Source organism: Pseudophryne corroboree, chromosome 4, assembly GCF_028390025.1.
Source record: "Pseudophryne corroboree isolate aPseCor3 chromosome 4, aPseCor3.hap2, whole genome shotgun sequence".
Lineage (NCBI taxonomy): Eukaryota > Metazoa > Chordata > Amphibia > Anura > Myobatrachidae > Pseudophryne > Pseudophryne corroboree.
The window spans coordinates 909,079,376-909,092,926 of NC_086447.1; the positions used below are offsets into that span (position 1 = coordinate 909,079,376).

The 13,551-nt window shown below is 49.7% G+C and overlaps 1 protein-coding gene across 1 annotated transcript in view; it reads right to left on the reverse strand.

Annotated features, from left to right (window-relative positions):
* ITPKB (inositol-trisphosphate 3-kinase B) overlaps positions 1–13,551 on the reverse strand; it is a 163,016-nt gene that overhangs the window by 125,101 nt on the left and 24,364 nt on the right. The gene's annotated exons all lie outside the window — the stretch shown is intronic.

A 13,551-nucleotide genomic window follows, 5' to 3' on the forward strand; every position in this document is an offset into this window, starting at 1 on the left:
GAAAATGCGGGCAACATTCTCCCCGCCTCTCCCCTCGGACACCTCTGCCTGTCAATCAGGCAGAGGCGTTTGCATCCCTGAGATGTGATCGAGATGCACATGCGCAGTTTCCTGACCATGGGGAAACTCCACGTTGGACCGCGACTGCGGTCTATCGTGAATCAGGACCTTTATCTCTATCCAATTTATCCCGTTCCAAGCTTTGATAAATATCCCCCTTAGGGGGTAATTCCAAGTTGATCGCAGCAGGAAATTTTTTAGCAGTTGGGCAAAACCATGTGCACTGCAGGGGGGCAGATATAACATGTGCAGAGAGAGTTAGATTTGGGTGGGTTATTTTGTTTCTGTGCAGGGTAAATACTGGCTGCTTTATTTTTACACTGCAAATTAGATTGCAGATTGAACACACCACACCCAAATCTAACTTTCTCTGCACATGTTATATCTGCCCCCCTGCAGTGCACATGGTTTTGCCCAACTGCTAAAAAATTTCCTGCTGCGATCAACTTGGAATTACCCCCTTAGTGACAACCAATTACAATTTTTGTTGTTTTTGTTTTGTTTTTTATTTACAAGGCTGGTTACATTATCCCCCCCTGAGACCCCCCCCACCCTCATTTTTTATTTTAATTCTTGTTTAGAAAACTGTAATAATCTGCCTTATTGGGGGTAACGGAATGCTGCACTTACAGACCTCACATCTTCAATTGAGACATCTGGAACCCCTAATGGAAATACAGACTGTGGGACTAGAACCCATAAGATGTACAGCTGAAGGCAGCGCGCCACAGCGTACAGTAAGGAGACAAACCCAGCACCTAGTCAGTGCCGCACCAACCGCCGTGAGAGAAGCTGCAAACTCCACTTCCAGCTAGGGAGCAAGTGGAGATGTTGCCGATAGCAACCAATAAGATTCTAGCTATCACTAATCTAGTTCATTCTATAAAATGATAGCTAAAATCAGAAGGGCGTTTGACTAACAATTTTCCTGCACCCTGCGGATTGTTCCATACGGGTCTGGGACTCAGGGTCGACAACAAAAAGGTAGACACACCTTAGGTCGACGCCAATTGGTCGACACACCTTATGTCGACATGGACAAAAGGTCGACAGGAACAAGGTCGACATGGAAAAAGGTCGACATGGGTTTTTAATGTTTTTTTGGTGTCGTTTTCTTCGTAGAGTGACCGAGAACCCCAATTAGTGCACCGCGTCCCATCGCATGGTGCCTTCGCTTCGCTCGGCACACTTTACCGTTCCAATCGTAGTCCACGTGGATCGTTAAGTATGAAAAGGTTCGGAAAAAAAAAAAAAAAACATAAAAAACCCATGTCGACCTTTTTCCATGTCGACCTTTTGTCCATGTCGACCTTTTTGTCCATGTCGACCTTTTGCCCATGCCAACCTAAGGTGTGTCGACCAATTGGCGTCGACCTAAGGTGTGTCGACCTTTTTGTTGTCGACCTGGAGTCCGGATACCGTTCCATACGGGCGGACCCTCCCCTCAGAGTTTCTCATGACTGCCATTGAAAGTGGCTTGGGGGTATTAGAAGAATGGCAGTTCCAGCAATTGATCAGTAACGACATAAATATGCCGAATCCGGCTCATTACTTGGGCACTGCCGAGCCCATGATATTTTTTATTCCCCACAGTTGTAAGACCTGTTGTTTTTTGCATTTCCATATTTAGGGAGTTTGGAAGGACAAACACAGCAGGCACAGTAACCCTTTCCACACACACCTAAAAATAATTCTCCTTTCTCATGAATAGTTCCAGGGTCACCTCAGCCCCAGAATGACATCTGTCGCCCGCATCAGCGAACGCATGATGACAGATTCAAACCTTGATGTTCTTAGGGAGAGGACAAAGAATGTAAATATTACCAGCCACCCCTCTAGAAAGGGGGGACCCAGAGGAATGGAGAACAGACATTTGCCCGGCCTGAAAAACTCGCCCTACCTGTCGGGGGACTCCGGTAAAACAGAGGGGGTCCTGTGTGCTGCCAATCAACTACAGCAGGAAGAGCTGGAGCCGAGGCAAAACAGGGGGAAACTGATCCCTGCATTTCCAGCGCTAGTAAATGGTTTCCTTCTCATTGAGCACCGCAGGCTGGAAACAATCTACCGGCAGATTATATATATATATACAGAATATATTTTTACTATATCTTGTGCTTCGTTTACATATAGTCCTTCAGCAAATGGTTGTACGTACAATCGCTGGCTCTTCTACTGGTGGAGAACTACAAATCCTAGCATGCCCTGGTAGACTGAGTCCAGAGAACACCTGACAATCAGGCAGAGGCGATCGCTGGGCAGAGATGCCAATAGCATCTCTGGCATGCACCGGCGTACTGCGGTTCTTGCACATGCGCATTTCATACCCAATCGCCCGCTATGTGAAAACGTACAGTAGTGATCAGGTCTGAATTAGCCCCACAGGCCCAGATTTATTAAACCTTGGAGAGTGAAAAATTGCACGGTGCTAAAGCATCAGCCAGTCAGCTCCTAGCTGCCATGTTACAGGCTGTGTTTGAAAAATGACAGTTAGGAGCTGATTGGTTGATACGTTATCACCTCTCCCAGGCTTGATAAATATGGGCCATAAAGAGCTACTGAGAATTACATGCAGGGCACAGTACTATACAGCGCAGGTGTAAGTTGTACTTGAGTGGCGTATGGAACAGCAGGATATCCACCCGGTTACGCCAAGTTATAAACACCAGTGTGTATTTCCACCCGCTCTTTGGTAGATACCGCAGGGTAGCCATCAGGGCGGGACTCTGGGGACTGGTGTCCCGGGCCCTTTAAGAAATGGCACCCACCCCTGGCTCCTACCGCCAATACCTGTAGAGCTGCACCAGTCTGTGACTCACCAGTGGGCTGATGCGCAGGGAGAACTTCAGCTCTCTGTAAACCGTTCCTGTAGTTCCGCAACACTCCGCCTATATGTAACGCTGCATAAGGGCCCTCATTCCGAGTTGTTCGCTCGCTGCTAATTTTAGCAGAATTGCTAATAGGCTAAAATCCGGCAGTTCTGCGCATGCGTATGCACAGCAGGGCGCACGCGCTGAGCAATTTTACACAAAACTATGCTATTTTACTCACGGGTGAACAAAGCTTTTCAGTCGCTTTGCTGATTGACAGGAAGTGGGTGTTTCTGGGCGGAAACCGGACGTTTTCAGGGTGTGTGCTAAAAAACGCAGGCGTGCCAGGTAAAAACGCAGGAGTGGCTGGAGAAACGGAGGAGTGGCTGGCCGAACGCAGGGCGTGTTTGTGACGTCAAACCAGGAACTAAACGGACTGAGGTGATCGCAGTGTAGGAGTAGGTCTGGAGCTACTCAGAAACTGCAAGGAAATTGCTTTCGTTAGCAATTCTGCTATGCTAAGATACACTCCCAGAGGGCGGCGGCTTTGTGTTTGCATTTCTGCTAAAAGTAGCTAGTGAGCGAACAACTCGGAATGAGGGCCAAGTTGCATGACAGACGCAATGGCAGTGACACAACACTAGGGGTCTGATTCTGGGCCGTGTCTTTTGCAGCAGTTGCATTTCCGTCTTATGCTAATGCCGCAGCCAATTCTGAAACCTGAGACACCCATTTTGAGCGTTTTCTGGCTGTGCTTTCCCATCTTGGGGCTTAATTTATATTTCCAAGCAAACCCGATGTTTGGGGTTTTTGCGATGTCACTCGCAGCCCCTGTCAGCGGCTACATGACTGACACGCTGCCGCCTGTGGCGGGCGCAGTGGTGGAGGCGCCCGGCACCGTTCTTCTATGGCCTATGGCAGGTGCAGTTTCTCCGTGTGACCACAGCCTCCTGTGTGAATGGATGTGCGGCTTTGGATGCAGTTGCCTAAAGCAACACGTCCGCGTCACACCTGCATCGTCTTAGCCACCCCCACCACCTGTTACCTCCCAGGTGCGCCCACTAAAATCCACAGTCCCTGCGTCTTGTTCTGTGCTGCGCCTCTGAGCGGTAACCATCCTTTCAGGCACTAGGTGGAGATATTAGGCGCTGGGATTGTCTACCGAAAATGGCGGAAAATACCAGCATTTCAATCCTACAAATACAGGAACAGCGCATCTATCGCCGGCAGAGACAGTTTATGGACAACAAGCCCCAGAATTCACTAGATACAGACAGAAATGAGGCCTGAGGCATAATGTCTGCCAAGTGCCTCAGTGATGTCACAACGTCTTCTAGGGAACTGAGGAATATTAGTACATCCCACAAACATAGGCACCTCTGCCAAGTGTGGGTGATGGGTAAACTGCATACATGGAAGACGGTAACTATTCCCCACTGGCGCGAGAACGATTATATCTTCATGTTTCCTACAGATTTCCAAGAGGGATGCATCAAATCTTGAAATACAACATGTGGAGAAGTTGCCCATAGCAACCAAGCAGCTTCTGGGTATCATTTTCTAGAATGTACAAGATAAAATCTCATAGGCTGCTATAGGCCACTGCTCTACCTGTTCTCTGTAGAAGACTTGGTCCATCGCACCCACGGATACTTTTTCTTTTACAACACTAAGGGCCTGATTTTGATGTGGACGCAGCGGCGTCATCGCACACAAGCGGCTGATGTTTTCATTCTGTACGTGTCCGAGTTGCACTGAATCTCCATATGGTTACCGTACAAAGACACAGATCAAAACTGCATGCAGACACATACAATTGATGTGGCCATTATTGCATGGTAAGGGAGAGTGTGACTGGCCAGGCGCGGTCGTGACGCATCCAGACACTGCGTCTAAGGACCCAGTCGCACTGAACCTAGCACCCATGTTCAGACGGAGATTCTGCGCCTCCATGGGCTGGCACAGCCTCCTATGGTGCAGCCGATGGTGCGTCTTAGTACGCACAGTGGCGGATTAGCGACACATCTTGTGGGCGTCTCCGTTAACTGCATTTGCGCTTCCCTCCGACTCAGGCCCTAAAACTGCAATTTCATTGACCCAAACTACATACATGCAACACTTTTTTTTCTTAGAGGGGGCTAGTGATAGGATGCACTTGAGAGGCTGAAATCTCCATCACTTGCTGAAATCTTCTCCGACTTCCAAATGATGCCCTGCACATCCCCATTCTGCACTGAGTGCTCGCACAGCACAGAAAGTTTCTGCAAGGCTGCTAACCACATGAGACGTGAAGTTTCCACTCCGTAGTAAGTGTGCCTCACCCACGCTCTGCCCACCGAGCACAGGCGGCTGTGCTACAGTATGATGTAATGCCAGAGAGAAAAACAGTGCGTACCTCATTGCAGACACATTTAACCCTTTATTGGAAGAGGCGGACAACCAGCTTCTTTGTTAAATCACACTTAATGTTAGCGCTACGCCGCAACCCAAATGTAATCTGCAAAAGACTTCACGGAGGTCGGGCAGACAACAAGAGTATTATTCTGCTCTGCGCTGGTGGACTGACTCCGGGAATGCCCTGCATTCTAATTAACCTGCTCTCCCTTTTTGTTAGATGTTGCAAGCCGGAAACATATCTACTAGCGGACGCAAAGGTTTAATACAATTACATAAAAGATACGAGAGCTGCAAACAGGGGATTAGGTCGGCGTGCATAACTGCGCAATACTGACTCAGCCTGCCAGGTGCAACTTCCAAATCGTCTTCTTCACGTTGATTTTGCCATTTTTATTTTCAGCTCTTGTCCTCATCACCGCAAACATGTGGAGCCCCAACCGCCATCACATCCAATATATAACAATAATAATACAAGTAATTGCATTCTACAAATAATTAAAGCTGACCGCGGCTGTATCTGCATACAAAATGCTACGTTACAGGGATTTCCTAGAAAAAAAAGAGCTGTAGAAAAAGTGAACCTGTAACGAGTTTATTTAGCTAGAAAAATATAATCTGCTTTCCTTGACTTTTCTTCCCTCCCGTTCACCTTCCCCCTAAATCCTCATCTATCCCTCTTCCCACCTAAATTTAGCACAGCAACGATCATTCACACTGACATGTGGGGGAACGCCCAGAACAGGGCTAGTCCACCCCGCATGTCAGTGCCGCCACCCCTCCCCCCCACCTTTCACAGCGGCGATGCCTTTGCACTTCAAGAGTAGCTCCCAACCAGCGCAGCTTTAGCGTGCTGGCCGGGAGCTTCTCATCGCTCCCCGGCCCGCAGCGGCTGCATGTGACGTCACGCAGCCGCTGCGGCCCGCCCCCCGTTCGGTAAGGCCACACCTGCGTTGTCCGGATCGCTCCCATGATCGCCCCCTCCTGCCCAGCAATCGCCTGTCAATCAGGCAGAGGCGATCGCAGCCCTGCTACGGCCTTCGGCCATCTGGCATGCGCAGTAGGGACCCGTTCGCTCGGCTGCGACAAAAAAGCAGCGAGCGAACGGGTCAGAATGACCCCCCCTGTCTGCTGCTGTTTTGAAAAACATTATAGAGGCTGATTCTAAGTTGTGCGCAAAGCAAAGTTAGAGCAAGTAACTCTGGGGTCTATTTACTAAGCCTCAGATGGAAATAAAGTGGACAGAGATAAAGTACCAGCCAATCATAATCTAGGGTACATGGACATGATGATGCAATCACAGAACCCCCCCCCCCCAACCCTCCATACAGCCTTCTATGATTTACATGTGGGCGTGTCCTAGATCAGATCTATATTGCAGTGTAGTATAAACCTGCCCAGCACTTGTGGGCTGCATCATACTTACCTACTATCCCGAAAGTTGCGGGAAACTCCCGATTTGTCAGGTAGTCCCCCGCGCCTCCAGAAGAGTGGGGACTCCTTCCACATCCCACCCGCTTTCTAGGGAAGTGGGCAGGATAGTTAGATAATGCCGGAAATCGTGTGTCAAAGTGGAGGGGGTGGGGCTAAAATTATGCAAATGTATGTGATTTTAGCCCCGACCCTCCCCTGACGAGTTTCCATTATGGGGGTGGAGCCTAATTAGGTGGACGCGTGGCCCAACGAAGTCCCCAGCTGATTCTCCATTCTGGGCTTCTTCAGGGCCGGATTAAGCCTTGGGGGTCCTCGGGGCACTTAAGACCAGGGGGCCCATATGGAAGGTGGGGGATGTATAATAAATTGTAGAAGCTAAGATCCATGTGTCATTTACAGCTCTTATCTCTCCTCTGGTCAGAAAGCTCTGTCAGTAGCTCATGAAACATGATACTCCTGTGTCTCTGCCTGCACTGCACACTAGGGGTCATTCCGTGTTGTTCGCTCGTTGACGATTTTCGCAACGGAGCGATTAAGGCAAAAATGCGCATGCGCATGGTTCGCAGTGCGCATGCGGTTAGTATTTTAGCACAAAACTTAGTAGATTTACTCACGTCCGAACAAAGGCCCTCATTCCGAGTTGTTCGCTCGGTATTTTTCATCGCATCGCAATGAAAATCCGCTTAGTACGCATGCGCAATGTTCGCACTGCGACTGCGCCAAGTAACTTTGCTATGTAGAAAGTAATTTTACTCACGGCTTTTTCCTCGCTCCGGCGATCGTAATGTGATTGACAGGAAATGGGTGTTACTGGGCGGAAACACGGCGTTTCAGGGGCGTGTGGCTGAAAACGCTACCGTTTCCGGAAAAAACGCAGGAGTGGCCGGAGAAACGGTGGGAGTGTCTGGGCGAACGCTGGGTGTGTTTGTGACGTCAACCAGGAACGACAAGCACTGAACTGATCGCACAGGCAGAGTAAGTCTGAAGCTACTCTGAAACTGCTAAGTAGTTAGTAATCGCAATATTGCGAATACATCGGCCGCAATTTTAAGAAGCTAAGATTCACTCCCAGTAGGCGGCGGCTTAGCGTGTGTAACTCTGCTAAATTCGCCTTGCGACCGATCAACTCGGAATGAGGGCCAAAGATTTTTCATTGTTGAAGTGATCGGAGTGTAATTGACAGGAAGTGGGTGTTTCTGGGTGGAAACTGACCGTTTTCTGTGAGTGTGCGGAAAAACGCAGGCGTGCCAGGAAAAAACGCGGGAGTGTCTGCAGAAACGGGGGAGTGGCTGGCCGAACGCAGGGCGTGTTTGTGACGTCAAACCAGGAACGAAACGGCTTGAGCTGATTGAAATCTATGAGTAGGTCTGGAGCTACTCAGAAACTGCTAAGAATTTTCTATTCGCAATTCTGTGAATCTTTCGTTCGCTATTCTGCTAAGCTAAGATACACTCCCAGAGGGCGGCGGCCTAGCGTGTGCAATGCTGCTAAAAGCAGTTAGCAAGCGAACAACTCGGAATCACCCCCACTGTCCAGCTCTCATTCTGGCTGCTGGTTCTGCTGCTGCCTAAGAGGGAAAGCTAGTGATGTCAGTGTGCTATGGCCAGGGGGCCCCCTGACAAAGGGGGGCCCGGGGTACAGTATGCCCTGCATCCCCCCCTTTAATCTGGCTATGGGCTGCTGCGAGATCAGAATCAGCCTAGTAATGTTCAAACGAGTTTCTTTCCGGAAATTGTGTTTCTTCCCAAACACCTCTCTGTAACCCACTCATGATAACAAAAAAATGCAATCATTAAATATGCTGGGATGCGATTTACAGAGCAGGAACGTGATACTAAAAGTATATTTGGTACTTTGAATTAAAATAAATAAATAAATTAGTTGCCCATGCAAAATCTGGAAAGCTGGGGAGCCGCCGCTCTTAAGGTCCGTACACACTTAGCGATTAAATGAGCGACGTCGCTCATTTTATCGTTAAGTGTGTATGCCGCCAGCGACGAACGATGCGCGGCCCCGCGGGTCGGCAACGATCGTCGCCGTCGGTAGGGCGTGCATGAAGGATGTGGACTGTCGTCCACAACCTTCATGCAGGGCTGGCGGGGGCGTGACGTCACTGAGCGATATGAGCAGTCATATCGCTCAGTGTGCATAGTCGGCCGCCGGCCGGCCCGGGAGGGGGAAACATTAGACGATGTCGCTCACAGAGCGACATCGTCTAATGTGTATGGGCCTTTACTCTTTCCAGTATTGTGACCAGTACACAGAGCGTGATAACCTGACTGAAGGCTGCACCGCACGCAGCCCTTAGGGAAGGAGTAAGAACACGGGAGCCTTCTAGGACGCCGAGCACCTCAACAAAGATCTCCTTGAAAGGAAATACCAATTTGGTACACAATCTATGATATGTGAGCTGCATTTTCTGTCCAAGAGATATTAAACTGGATTGCAGAACAGCGACGGACACATCACACTTCAGTATAAATTTAAAGGGACCCCTCCGCTCTCCTGCCCTGCTGAAGCCTTAATGCGCTGGCGGTCAAGCTGACAATTAAAATCTCTGCAAGCATTACATTTGTTCTCCTACTGGGTCCCTAAGGAGTTTGAGCATCTTGAACTTTCAATGAATAATATTCTAATAATAATAGAAATATTATTAATAATAATTTATTTAAATAACACTTGTTCCCATTGCACTCTAATTGAACAAGTAAAAGTGTGTCTCACATAGCAACCAATAATGGGCCTAATTCAGACCTGATCGCACAGCGCCGCAGTGCGCCGGCGCATGCCAGACAGCCGGACAGGCAGAGGCGGTCGCTGGGCAGGAGGGGGCGGGCCGGCGGCGTTTGGCATTCCCGGACCGTGCAGGGGGGCGGGCCGCGGCGGCAGCGTGATGTCAAACGCAGCCGCTGCGACCCGGACAGCGACGAGTAGCTCCCTGGCAGCTCCCAGGAGCTGCGCTGGTAGGAAGCTACTCTTCAAGTACAAAAGCATCGCCGCTGTGCAAAGATTTTGTACTTGTGCGGCGGGGTAGGGCCTGACATGCGGGGCGGATTAGCCCTGTGCTGGGCGTCCCCCCGCATGTCAGGGAAGCTGATAGTAGATGTGCTAAATTTAGCACAGCTACGATCAGGTCTGAATTAGGCCCTATATTCAGGGCAGATTCAATTAACCCCAGGAGTTACTGTGCTGCTTTGGCTCCTGGGTTAAGTGTCCAGAGATAATCAATTACTGCCTGCAAATAGCTTTAGACTCTGGGTTGAGTGCCAGAGGTATTCAATTACTATCGGTGGAGAGCCAGCAACTTACCCTGAGAATGCACTTAACACGCTAAGCCATATAGTAATGCCTACATATGATAGAATCTGCCTCTATGGGGTAGATTCAATGAATCGCAAGTTCCGCGGCCACATTCTGGGTCATTACGGAAGGAGAGCTTTGATTGTAAGCAGATTTCCTAACATACCTTGTATTGGAACGCAAAGTTCCAACAGAACCTAGCCGCTAAATGAATCTCCTCCCAGCTCGCAAAACCAACATGAAATCCTGGAAAATTGTATATTTTGTGAATAAAGTTTTCCTGGATCCTCACGGACGGAGGACTCGTACCGCAAAATGTAGCATAACACAGGTATCTAAAATAAGAGACGCTTCCCTTTAAAATACTGTGACTACACTTCCTGTGACAGACAGGGCACTCCGGCTGCAGTGACATTTCTAGGCCAGAGTCCAATTTGTGTCGACGTTTATTTTGTTTGGCAAGACTTTAAAAACCTTTTGCACCGATTTCATATAGAAAGATTTATATACGTTTGGGCAGAAATAGAATTTTCTATTTTTACTTACAGTTTCACCTCCGAGGTCAAAACTCGGCTCGTAACATGCGAAGTCTGTTGTTTAAAAATGCGCTGCAGGCGAGGGAACCTCATAGCTGTGTACTGCAGAGATACTGCTAGTGACGGGCAGAGACGAGGGAACCTCATTGCTGTGTACTGCAGAGATACTGCTAGTGACCGGCAGAGACGTGGGATCCTCATTGCTGTGTACTGCAGAGATACCGCTAGTGACGGGCAGAGACGAGGGAACCTCATTGCTGCGTACTGCAGAGATACTGCTAGTGACGGGCAGAGACATGGGAACCTCATTGCTGCATACCGCAGAGATACTGCTAGTGACGGGCAGAGACGAGGGAACCTCATTGCTGTGTACTGCAGAGATACTGCTAGTGACGGGCAGAGACGACGTAACCTCATTGCTGCATACCGCAGAGATACTGCTAGTGACGGGCAGAGACGAGGGAACCTCATTGCTGTGTACTGCAGAGATACTGCTTGTGACGGGCAGAGACGAGGGAACCTCATTGCTGTGTACTGCAGAGAGATTGCTAGTGTCGGGCAGAGACGAGGGAACCTCATTGCTGCATACTACAGAGATATTGCTAGTGACGGGCAGAGACGAGGAAACCTCATTGCTGCGTACTGCAGAGATACTGCTAGTGACGGGCAGAGACGAGAGAACCTCATTGCTGCGTACTGCAGAGATATTGCTAGTGACGGGCAGAGATGAGGGAACCTCATTGCTGTGTACTGCAGAGATACTGCTAGTGACGGGCAGAGACGAGGGAACCTCATTGCTGTGTACTGCAGAGATACTGCTAGTGACGGGCAGAGACGAGGGAACCTCATTGCTGTGTACTGCAGAGATACTGCTAGTGACGGGCAGAGATGAGGGAACCTCATTGCTGCGTACTGCAGAGATACTGCTAGTGACGGGCAGAGACGAGGGAACCTCATTGCTGTGTACTGCAGAGATACTGCTAGTGACGGGTAGAGACGAGGGAACCTCATTGCTGTGTACTGCAGAGATACTACTAGTGACGGGCAGAGACGAGGGAATCTCATTGCTGTGTACTGCAGAGATACTACTAGTGACGGGCAGAGACGAGGGAACCTCATTGCTGTGTACTGCAGAGATACCGCTAGTGACGGGCAGAGACGAGGGAACCTCATTGCTGTGTACTGCAGAGATACCGCTAGTGACAGGCAGAGACGAGGGAACCTCATTGCTGTGTACTGCAGAGATACCGCTAGTGACGGGCAGAGACGAGGGAACCTCATTGCTGTGTACTGCAGAGATACTGCTAGTGACGGGCAGAGACGAGGGAACCTCATTGCTGTGTACTGCAGAGATACTGCTAGTGACCGGCAGAGACGTGGGATCCTCATTGCTGTGTACTGCAGAGATACTGCTAGTGACGGGCAGAGACGAGGGAACCTCATTGCTGTGTACTGCAGATATACTGCTTGTGACGGGCAGAGACGAGGGAACCTCATTGCTGTGTACTGCAGAGAGATTGCTAGTGTCGGGCAGAGACGAGGGAACCTCATTGCTGCATACTACAGAGATATTGCTAGTGACGGGCAGAGACGAGGGAACCTCATTGCTGCGTACTGCAGAGATACTACTAGTGACGGGCAGAGACGAGGGAACCTCATTGCTGTGTACTGCAGAGATACTGCTAGTGATGGGCAGAGACGAGAGAACCTCATTGCTGCGTACTGCAGAGATATTGCTAGTGACGGGCAGAGACGAGGGAACCTTATTGCTGCGTACTGCAGAGATACTGCTAGTGATGGACAGAGACGAGGGAACCTCATTGCTGTGTACCGCAGAGAGATTGCTAGTGACGGGCAGAGACGAGGGAACCTCATTGCTGTGTACTGCAGAGATACTGCTAGTGACGGGCAGGGCCGTCTTTTCGTATGGGCTCAATGGGCTCTTGCCCAGGGGCCCCAGGAGTATAAGGGCCCTTTTTTGATAGCTGAGGGTCCCCTCTTTCCAGGGGTACCAGAATTTTGAAAATCGGCCCAGGGGAACTGGAGATATTCGACTTGAAAGCAGTGGTCCCCATCCAAGCCTGTTAATTGCTGTTTCCAGCCAGATATCTCAGGTTCTGTCTGACTTAGAATTTTTCTGATGGTATACAACAAAAGCTGAGACTCTCCCCTTTTGGTGGACACTGGCAGCTTGTCTCTGTTATGCCCAGAACCAGAGATATCAGCCTTCAAGCAGCTGGTCCCTGCTCCAGCTCCACAAGCCTAATATGCAGTTTTATACATTCGTTGGTGAATTGCTCTGGCTCCTGAGCTCTGATACCTAAGTCCACAGTACCTCCAGAAAGGTGGGACTCTCTAGTTTTTTATCCAATTCAAAGCTAAGACATCTATTTTCAGGAACTTGAGATATCTGCAGTCAAGCAAGCTGCCCTCCCACTGGAAAATTATGAATATTAAGCCCACTCCACTATACACCCTCCCCTACGTATTAAACACCCCCTACCACCCTGGAAGTCATGTACCAGGGCTTCAATCAGCCCAATGTCCCCTTCTACAGTTTAGCCCCATCTGTGCAGTAAAAAAGTAATTAGCAGAAATTACTGCTCCGGGTCCTACATGTGAGCGGAAGATAAACAGCCCCATCGCCCGCTGATAGCACCCCAAATCCCTACCTCTGGAGGATGGATAGGGGGCCCAGTGCATTGCTGTGCCCAGGGGCCTATACTGCTGTTAAGACGGCCCTGGTGACGGGCAGAGACGAGGGAACCTCATTGCTGTGTACTGCAGAGATACTGCTAGTGACGGGCAGAGACGAGGGAACCTCATTGCTGTGTACTGCAGAGATACTGCTAGTGACGGGCAGAGACGAGGGAACCTCATTGCTGCGTACTGCAGAGATACTGCTAGTGACGGGCAGAGACGAGGGAACCTCATTGCTGTGTACTGCAGAGATACTGCTAGTGACGGGCAGAGACGAGGGAACCTCATTGCTGTGTACTGCAGAGATACTACTAGTGACG